Source organism: Formica exsecta, unplaced genomic scaffold, assembly GCF_003651465.1.
Source record: "Formica exsecta isolate Colony F162 unplaced genomic scaffold, ASM365146v1 scaffold174, whole genome shotgun sequence".
In the NCBI taxonomy this organism is placed as follows: Eukaryota; Metazoa; Arthropoda; class Insecta; order Hymenoptera; family Formicidae; genus Formica; species Formica exsecta.
This window is the reverse complement of record NW_021849056.1, coordinates 624,682-635,139: the sequence shown is the minus strand read 5'-3', so window position 1 is coordinate 635,139 and position 10,458 is coordinate 624,682. Positions and strand designations below refer to the sequence as shown.

General features: G+C 34.9%; 1 protein-coding gene across 2 annotated transcripts in view; it reads left to right on the top strand.

Moving 5' to 3' along the window:
• Positions 1-3,205: 3,205 nt before the first annotated feature.
• LOC115233398 overlaps positions 3,206-10,458 on the top strand; it is an 82,436-nt gene continuing 75,183 nt past the window's right edge. Inside the window, exons 1-2 of one of the 2 annotated variants that reach the window (XM_029803788.1) lie at positions 3,206-3,399; positions 3,761-4,596. The gene's annotated coding sequence lies outside the window, so the exon portion shown is untranslated. Of the gene's footprint in view, positions 3,400-3,601; positions 4,597-10,458 lie in introns of those variants that run through there. The other variant, XM_029803787.1, reaches the window with a different exon arrangement.

Here is a 10,458-nt window from a genome sequence, read left to right as displayed (position 1 = left end):
AATATATCGTCCGCTGTTGGCCGCAAAACGCGCGAGAAATAAAGAAGAGAGAGAGAGAGAGAGCGACTTTAAGCTAACGGGCTTTGTATAAAGAACGATAATTATGAAGTACAATGAAAAAGAAATATATGTTATGGTCTTCGTCGAGAAAATATCGTTTTCATGTTCCTTTGAGTTTCTGACGCTGCTATAAAATATTTCATAATGAACATAAAATTATGCACGTATTATTTTACACGCATAAGTAAAGACGGTTTTTAATAAGCAACAAATAAATATATTTCAGCCAGTTTATTAAAAACTATTTTTCTACGCTTTTTTAATATCGCAAATTTTTTTTGGCAATTTGACAAAACGTGTTTTATTTATCAGATATTTGTGTTTCAGATATATTTAGTACCATTTTTCGGCGATCGCAGCAGGCGGTAATTTTTGCGACAGACCGTACATTGGCATTCAAGAGTAATAAGCATGATCTCGATTGGCCGACCTCGGCGAGGTCAAAAGATCCCGATGGGTCAAGGAGGTTAATGCAACCTTTCGTGTACTTGGTAATTGCACCGGTTATTCACGCCAGACGCAGAAAACACCGAAAACAGCCACACTACGTGGCTATTACGTTATTCGGCGGTATCTTGCGTCTTGCGCGTAATTACGGGTTGAGCTCGTTTTCTTATAATCGCCGTGCATGCGGAGCAAAGTGGAACCGATTGCGACCGCAGATCGTTCATCGCATTATTATACCCAGGGTGTTACAAACTTACTAAAAGATATTATCTCGGACGGTAAATTTTTGACAAAGTTGACGTTAATTTTTTTATTAAATCAAAATTTGCCATAGATAACTATTTTCTAATATTAACGTTCAAATATCATTTTACAGTGTCTTCGAGCATCCCAGTCTTTTCGCCCAGCCTGCAACCTGTCTGCAATATTGCGCAAGAGACACGCTGTGAAATAACCGATTCAATGCGCGATCGAGTTATCGCACGTGCTAAGTATTGGCTCTATTAATGAATAATCGGGTCGCCATCGTGGCGGATTTAATTCACGAATAAATTCACTGGCCGACAATTTATTGGTGCGTTTCACCGGCCGATTGTGGCTCTCGATTTTACGAGCAAATCCATTTCTTTAGCTGAACCCGCGTATAATCGACGACGACAAGACACACACACACACATCCCTGCAAGAACAAGATATTAGATCCGCGGAATGCTGGACGAGGAAAAAGAAAGAGGAAGGATATCGTAATGTCGCGTAAGAGTGTCTGGCTCTACCGGTCCGCCAACGTTCTTGTCGCGCCGTCTTCTTTTTTTTTTTGTCAGATTTAATTGGATTAAAGTAGTGCGTAAGCACGGTGTAAACGTCGATTGAATTTGCTCGTCGCCGGCGTAGAATACCGCAAGAAGCTGTAGTTTGCTGGACGTCGATCAATTTTCTTCGAGAAACTCTCACTAAACTCTTTTTCATCCGTTTCGAATTGATTAAAATGATTTAATCAATAAATGAAAACATGTTTTAATAAACATATGAATAATGAACATAGAGTTTTAGAGACAAGAGGTTTTCTGTTAATTAATTAATTTATATCCTTTGAAAATTTTCTATTTCTATATAAACGCGATTTTTAAATTAAAAGATTTTATATACCTTATAATAAGAAAAATTATCAGGAAAAATAATGTTCTTTAATTGAATTATAGAAATTTTGATCCATTTGTGAGCATGTATGTGTGTGTGTCTACGAGAGAAAAAATATAGAATATAAAATTAAATCAAGACATCAGAATAAAGTATCTATTCAATCTGACAAATTTATTTTTAGAATCGTAAATTTTTAAATCCAGAATTAAATTGAATCGCACTCTGCAGCTGATTCGATTTGAAGTCAAAATAATCTGATAAAATTATAAAGTTCTGAACTCCACATATTTTATTATATAATATATATATATATATATATATTATATATACATTACATATACGCACATATAAAATTAGAATTTATCCCTTTAAAATAGAGACATTCTTAAAATGGAAAAAATCGCCATAAAGTGCATTGAAAAAAATTATAAAGTTCTGAATGTTAGTGGAACACAGTTTTCACGTCGGAGGATATCATAAAGTTTCCTTATTGATATTAATATTAAATCTTCAATGACGTTAAAGAACGATCGGCGTTTTATTTCGTGGATAAAAGAGGAATTTTATTAGCCGGCAATCATTATATTACGATCATTATATTACGATGAAAAATATATGCGGACGATATAAAGAGTCTCATAAACCTACTTGTCATACACTGCAAGCCAGTTTTTGATTATTTTATCATTTTCGGATTTATAGACCCAGCAATAATTCTTGTTAGATATTTTAAATAAAACATAATTAAACGTTTAACATTATATTATCTATTTATATTTTTTAATGATATAATTTTGCAATGCATTTTCTCTTCGAGAAATGTTTTTTAGAACTTTTATTCTTTGATTTATTTATTCAGTGTCCGCATATAACGGTGTCTCTATATCTATTCAAATAATAATGATGTTTTAAATTTAAAACGAGTGTAAAAAGTAGTCTCAATTAAATGTATAAAGTGCATTGAAAAGAAATCATGCAAGATAAAATATTATTTCACACAATAATATTTTCCACATATATATACGTAAAAAGAAAGAGAAAGTAGGATGAGAAGGGAAAATAACCACGTGAAAATAACGCACGCAATGTAACTTCGATTCCTATAATTCTTGGATTAATCATAAAACAATCATAATATGTAACATATATTTTCTCGATAACGAATGCAAGCGAATCCTTTAATCTTTTTCCGCACTAGATTGCCATTTTCCTCAAGACGAGATTGCTTTCTATCCTTATTCATAATATTATACATTTGATCCGCGTTGTGTCTTATCTCGTGAGCGTGTAAAAAAAAGTAAAAATAACATGAGAAAAGATACACAGCGAAAAAAGGGACGGTTTCGGAATTTGTTGATGTAAACAATTGCTCGAGGCGAGCGTCAGTCGAGAGCATCTTATGTGACATGACATTCTTGGAAGCCGTGACCTCGACGCGAGGCGTACACACATATACATACACGCATGTAGAGTAATACTAGTAGCCTAATTTCACGTCAGTCTAACCGAGTCTAGCGTCGCGGTAACATCGTTTCGTCGTCGAATCTCTCATCGTATTATTAATTAGACTCGTTTTAATTTCATTATCCTCACAAGATTCTATCACGTATGTGAACTCTTACATTCCTCGTATAATAAAGTGATCGAAATTAGTAAATCGTTTCTCGCGTCGCGTTTATTTGAAACGAAAAAAATCGCGATCGTGTCGCGAATAAAATTCACATCTCGTCGATTTTCTTACTCAATTATTCGGTGAATAAATATATATTTTTACACGCATCAATTTATTTGAAACTTGCATAGTTTATATATTTCGAGTAAAAATAGAAAGAATATTCTTATGTGTTTTATATTTATGATTATGTGAAAACGCAATATTTTCTATTTTTCCACAAAGAATTTTTACATTACAGATATATATATACATAAATCGTGTTGTTTTATTCGATAATTAAATTACTAGAGAAATTGTGCGAAGCTTTCTACGCTTTCACATAGATACAAATAATACATATATATCCGTGAACATAAAAGCACATATAGTACCGCGTATTTATTCCCTCCAAATACGTATAATTTAATAAAATGTATAGTTGAATTTTCGCCTTCGTAGTTTGTTAAGGTCGACGAGGGGGCGCTCATGGGTCACGTGATCGGAGATTACTCGCGGGCATCTTCAGTTGTCAGTTGTATCACATTACTCGTCGGGTTCGCGAACGAGCCGTGACAGCTCTGTGATTTTTCGCGTCGTTTACACGTCGACGGTGAATTTTGTGCGCGAACGAGGGTCGGGAGTGTCGTATCGAGTAACGGGTGATCGTCTGATAATGAGTGTAAATATCAGATCGAACGAGATCGATGGACCTTCGTAATCGGCGTGAATACGATCTACGCGCGTACGTCATACACTACGTGACGTCACTGGCGAGATATGGCGCCAAAATTCTTACACGAGTTTTAAATATCAGTCCGTGACAGTCAGTGTGTTCGAGAGTCATATCAGAATATCTGACGTTGCGTTGATATGACGGTGACGTATAGTGTGCGTTCAGCTTTATTCGAGCGCCAGTGTCAAGAGGATCGTCGAGGGATTTGAGAGTAACGAATTTTCATCGAGACACAAGTGATCTCTCTTGCGATATTCTAGTGTGCTTCGCCATTTTCGGCAACCGGATTTTCTACCGGTGAACGATCTTGATTCCGATAAACCGACGCGTGTGTATCTCGTGTCATTTATTCTCGCGAGTCCAAGTGCGTGTCTGTAAAATGTCCGGGAGTGCCGTACGAAGTAACGGGCGATCGTTATGGAAGAATTACTCGGTATTGTGTGTGTGAGAGAGATCGCAAGAGCAATCGCAGCGTGTCCACGTGGATGATCATTTTGGATGGCGCGAAGGAACAGCCAGCAGCAACCAGACAAAGGGAGGAGTGGAAGCGATACATCGACTGGTGAGTGTTGGATGTATTTATACAGGGTGTTCCAGATCAGATCAATGAAACTTCAGGGTTTTATAAGAAATTTAATTTAGAACAAAAAAGTTCCTATAAACATAAATCCGGAAACGCTTCGTTAAAAAGTTATAGCTAATAAACTCTCTGTAAGTAATTAGTTATAATCAAAATTTAATAAGAACATTTTTATGTTTGCATTTGCAATGTTTGCACTACGAATGTAGTATTTACACAAAGACCATCGAAAGGTGGTTTTATCAAGTTTCTGCTTTTTTCGTTGCTTTGAGCTTATTTTCTCTTGAACGCCTTATCAGAATTAAATGAAATTGCTGTAATTTAGTTTGTTATTTAATTACCCATCAGATTTATTTTGTTACTTTTTTTTTAAATGGATAAAGGTTTTTGAAGTTATTTTTAAAAATCCTGATTTTTCGAGGTTTATTAGCTTACAAAATTAGCTCAAAACTTTTTTGTTTCAAATTCAATTTCCTATAAGATCCTGAAGTTTCATTGATCTGACCTAAAACACCCTGTATATTTAATATGATGTATATAATATACTCTTGTACGACACACACGTAATGTACGAGAGATGTTGATTCATATATAAGCGAATAACTACTAAAGATTTTATCTAATAATTTAAAATTCACGAAATAAATAATAATATATCAATGGATAATAGATTGAAAATTATTTTATATAAAATTATAAAAAGGAAACAAATTTTTTTTTCACAGTATATTATATATTATCAGTATATTAAGATTAGAAGGTAAATAAAATTCATTTGCGATGTCAAACTAGACGAATTAGCCTAAATATTTTCAAAATTTGATTTAGAAAAATTTATAACTTGTCTCGTAACTTATTAAATATTATTGCGTGTGTGACGTTGAATAGACATATCCTCGTAAGGAGATAGGATATATAGGGGATGTGAATTCATGCATAAGTAATCTGTAATCAATTTTCTGCGAAACTTCATCAGCTCTCGTGTCGCCAACCGCGCAAAACGAGAAATTCCGCGATCGCGCGATAAGAAGGTTGGATTTCTCGTCCCGTCGCGCATTTTTTTATCACGCACGGTTACTTGTCATTATTTAAGGCGACTAGTCGTGCGTCGTGGTTCAGCGCACTCCGTCGATGGTGATAAGTGTGTTATCGGACGATTTCACTGATCGGCGTTTGTCAAGTGTTGAGCGGCGATACATTTCTCGCTTCTTCGAAATCTAAAAATTCTAGAACCGGTTGCAGCAACTAAGAACATTTCTATTACATTGCCTTACATTTCATATCGTACGTGTCAGCGTAACTATATCAAAAACATGAGGAATAAATAAGATAAATAAACTTTCCTCTGTGAAAATTATATTTCGAGGAAACAATTACTCTTTTTTAATTCATCAACGAATCTCTCGTTAAAATCAAGATCATGGATTTTAAGACACCCCATATACTGCAAATTCAAGGCTTTATCAGCCAAAAGTTGTCGATATCGAACGCGCTCAGTCCGAATGCTCAAAAGGTTTTCGAAAACATTCGTACTTGACAACTGCAATTACTTAAGTGACTTTACGACGGTAATAATACGCGATTATAAACGCGATTGATCGAGCGTAATTAAGACTCTCTTAACGGTATACAGGATGTTTAAAAAAGGGTAAAATATTTTAAAAGGATTTAATATGTCCAAACAAGTCGAAAAATTTTTATAAATATGAGTCTGCAAATGAGTCGTTTTTGAGATATTTTTATTTTTTTTTGTTTTTGATATTTTTATCTTTTTATATTTTTATAATTTTTATTTTTTGTTTTAAATTTTTATTTTTATTATAATGTATGTAAAAAAATAGCCGGTTAAAAAAAAATTACACCTTATCTTATTAGAGAAGAGGCTCAAAATGACCTTCCATATCTATGTCTGCATCTCCGCGAAAAAGAATCTCGTGCTCTTTCAAATACACTTGGGTTCTTTCTGATTATGACGTAGGCTTCTTCAAGAAGCCTACGTCATAATCAGAAAGAACCCAAGTGTATTTGAAAGAGCACGAGATTCTTTTTCGCGGAGATGCAGACATAGATATGGAAGGTCATTTTGAGCCTCTAATAAATTAAATAAAAATTATATATAAATTAATTATGGCTAAATTAGTAGACTCTTCAGAATCAAAGAATTCAGTGGATTTAGTATTTTCAGAATATTCCGTAGAATTCATAAAATTAGTTATGGGTAAGTTAAATTATGAAATATTGCAAATATCCCAAAAACGGTTCATTAGCGGACCCATGTTCATTAAAACTTTTTAACTTATTTTGGGGCATACTAAATCTCCTTAAAATATTTTACCCTTTTTTTTTAAACACTCTGTATCTCGCTTGAATTTCGCTACGAGATTGTCGTAATTAGCGACGGCGATGCGAAATCCAGCTCTCAAATTAATATCGCACATATGTCTACAGCGCGTATTTTTGTCAAACCGCTTTCTCGCCGTCAGTTATTATGGTTAATAATTAATCGATAATAAAAGGACGTAAAAAAAAAGGCGCACGCGCGAAATTTACGCGTTACACGCGTACTGCACCCGCTTTCGCGATTTTACGCCGGATTTATCGATGATTCGGAACCGGATTGTTGAAACTCGATGCATGTTACAGCGTTAAAATACCGTACGATGTAACTGCGCTGGCGTTTCGCGTCATTTGCATCGGTACGGAAATAAAAACGAAGCGTGCATCGGCATCACGATCGTAAATCTGATCGGTATCGCGTCGCGAAAAAATCGAGTTTTGCGATCCGGATTTAATTTTTATAGATAATTGGGGGAAAAATATATATCTCGACGTGCTATTAAATTCTCGACGATCTTATCTGAAAAATAAATTAAGATGCTGGACCTTGAAACAGTGAACTTTTATTATTTTTACGTACCATATAATCGCGCATTTTGCGCGTTATATATAATATAATGCGAACGCACGAAATATGCATAATTTTATTTTAGATAGGATTTTATGTTTCAAATGATTTTTATACTAATGGAAATGTATTTAAAATGTATCTTATAAATCAAGGATACTATTCATTCGTGCTACGCAAAATTCATGTAATTTATAACGCCAACGTGACACATTTATTCACAATATATTTCACAATATTTTTTATAATTATTCACAATATTTTTTACTTATTTCTTAAAAAATTTGCCTGCCCATGTTTTCGAAAATCTTCATTTTCGAAACTCAATCGTATGTGTGACATATTCCGGGCGATTTCGCGCGCAAAATAAAGATTGAACCGTCATATCGAAGCTGGTTTCATCATATCATATCATGTCGAGATATTATTTGATATTCGTGAATAAAAAGAGCAGCCTCTCTCTCTCTCTCTCTCTCTCTCTCTCTCTCTCTCTTTCCCATTCTTTTTATTCGTGGATTTGATACTTCATATTTAACCCTCTCTTTTTTTCTCTTCTTTAACGTGTCTTCGAGAGCTCGGTTTGTGTCTCGATCAATCAAGATTAAAGTCTCGTGAACTTTAATTTACGAACACGTACGTGCGTGCACGCAAAATTCCGTTACTTTCGTCACCGTTTCGCGAAATGTCCCGCTGTGCGTTTGCGCGACTCCCATCCGTCTCGGATACAAGCGGGAACTTATGTAAGTGCACTTTCGGGGACTTAATCTGCTTTTAGGCGCCGTGGCGAGAGGCAAGGTCGACAGTTATGACGCCTACTTTGTCACTTGAATTTCGCCATTCTCTCTCCTCCTTTTCTTTCTCTCTCTTAATCACTTTGTTGTAGGTACGTTTGCATTCTCCTGCGCGCGTACATTTAGCGACATAATTTATGCGACATTATATATTTTAATGCGTGTACATGTATCGTGTAATTTATAACGTTACGACGGGTGTATTTTATAATTGGCAACGAATCGGAAACGTAACCTTTTAGATATAAATTACAATCCACTTTTTAATGCAAAGTTGAATTTTATGCATAGATTTTTTTTATAGTTATTTTTTGGATAGGAAATTATAAAAATGATAATTTAGTAAATTTTGATCTTTTTTTTTCTGAACTAACGATATTTTCAAAATTCTTTGAGATTAAATAATTTCTTTCTTCAAAATTCATTGCGGTAATTATGCAGAAAAAGGGAGCCACTCCCGATTTTGATAATTTCGAAATATGTTATCAAGGTCATCATCCTAAGTAATGTTGTGAAGGTTTTAGCCGATGCTCGTTGTTTATTAACAAGTTATTAACAAAAAAAGTTTACTAAATAAAATGTAATTTTTCTGACACTATGTACATTTAATAGAGCGTACCTTAGCAAATTCATTTATTTATGTGTTATAAATGAAAGGGGCGGAGCCTCTCCCCCTGCACCCTCATCCCGAAAAATTCTAATCTAACCCAAACCTATCTAACCTAAACCTAATATCAAAAAACAAAATAATAATTTTTCAAGGTACTGAACATTTTTATTTATTTCATTTTATTTATTTATTTATATTTTTAGTTAGAGGATATGTAACTGCCATTATTTTCAGCAGAAAACATATAATCTATATACGGTGTCATAGAATTACATACTATTCTTTATACTTTCTTTGCTAATAACTTTTTAATAAAACGAGCTAAAACCTTCACAACATTATTCAGGATGATGACCTTGATAACATATTTCAAAATGATCGAAATCAGGAGTGGCTCCCTTTTTCTGCATAATTATCTTCATTTCTAACAATAAGATAGAATCGATAATATGATTCTTGCACAATGTTCAAGTAACTTATTTGACGTATCCCGAGGCGAATAAACGATACACGTGTTTTTATCGTAATGGATAGATAGATATTGAGCAATCCGTATGATCTAGCTTTGCATTCCTCGAGATTGACCGGAGCATTAATCAACGTTCAATATCGCGGTTGACCTTATTCAACGGAGACGCCGGCCGTTGTTGGCGCCAGTGATCTTACAACGTGCGAAACTTCGGTGTCCTCGAGAGTGCATTCGCTGATTCGCACGGTGCACGTTGCGACCTAATAGTGAAAGTATCCTTATCAAGGTACACCCGTCTCTCCACTGTCGCAAGCGCAGGTGTCTTAGGTATCGTTAGAACTTTGAGTTAGACTTTCAAAGGAACCATCAATTCAAGAGATAATTTGACATAAAATTACACATGACTGACTTCACCGGAAAATATATTTAAAAATCTATAAGACCTCTGCTTTCACTGCCATTAGTTGCAAGCGTGATTTCTTGATGTATATGATTTCCAATATCATCGATAATATTTCTCATCGATGTACGAGATGACCGGTAATTACGATTCGAGATAATTTAGATATCAGATGTCGGATTTATAGATAGCTCGAGGATCGCGAAAATACATCTTTCGCCGCAGGATAGATTTATGATGCAGTTGGCTCGCAATATTAAGATTGGAAAGTGACTGGCGGAATTGATTCCGGTACCATGCTTGTTAATTAATAAAATAAAATTTAAATTTTGGTCACGCCGCGAGGTACTAATGTCTCGTTCGCGATGATTTATCCCCGCGTCCGTTCCAAACGCGGTCACGATAGTACGCAATTAGTGTCATCTTAATAGCGGGGTTCATTAACATTAACGATCGTATGGTAATACAAGGAGAGAATAATAATAATCGCGCATTGTTCGCCCCACGATATGATAACGAAGTAGGCAGGAAGAGGAGGCGATCGCCATCGCGACATCCCACGCGAAACCTCGATTAGATTTGTCGAGGAATTGCTAAATTGCGGAAAAGTCGGTATTCTTGGTGTGGTTGAGGATGAAACTTGAACTAAAGAGGAATACCTTCATTGTT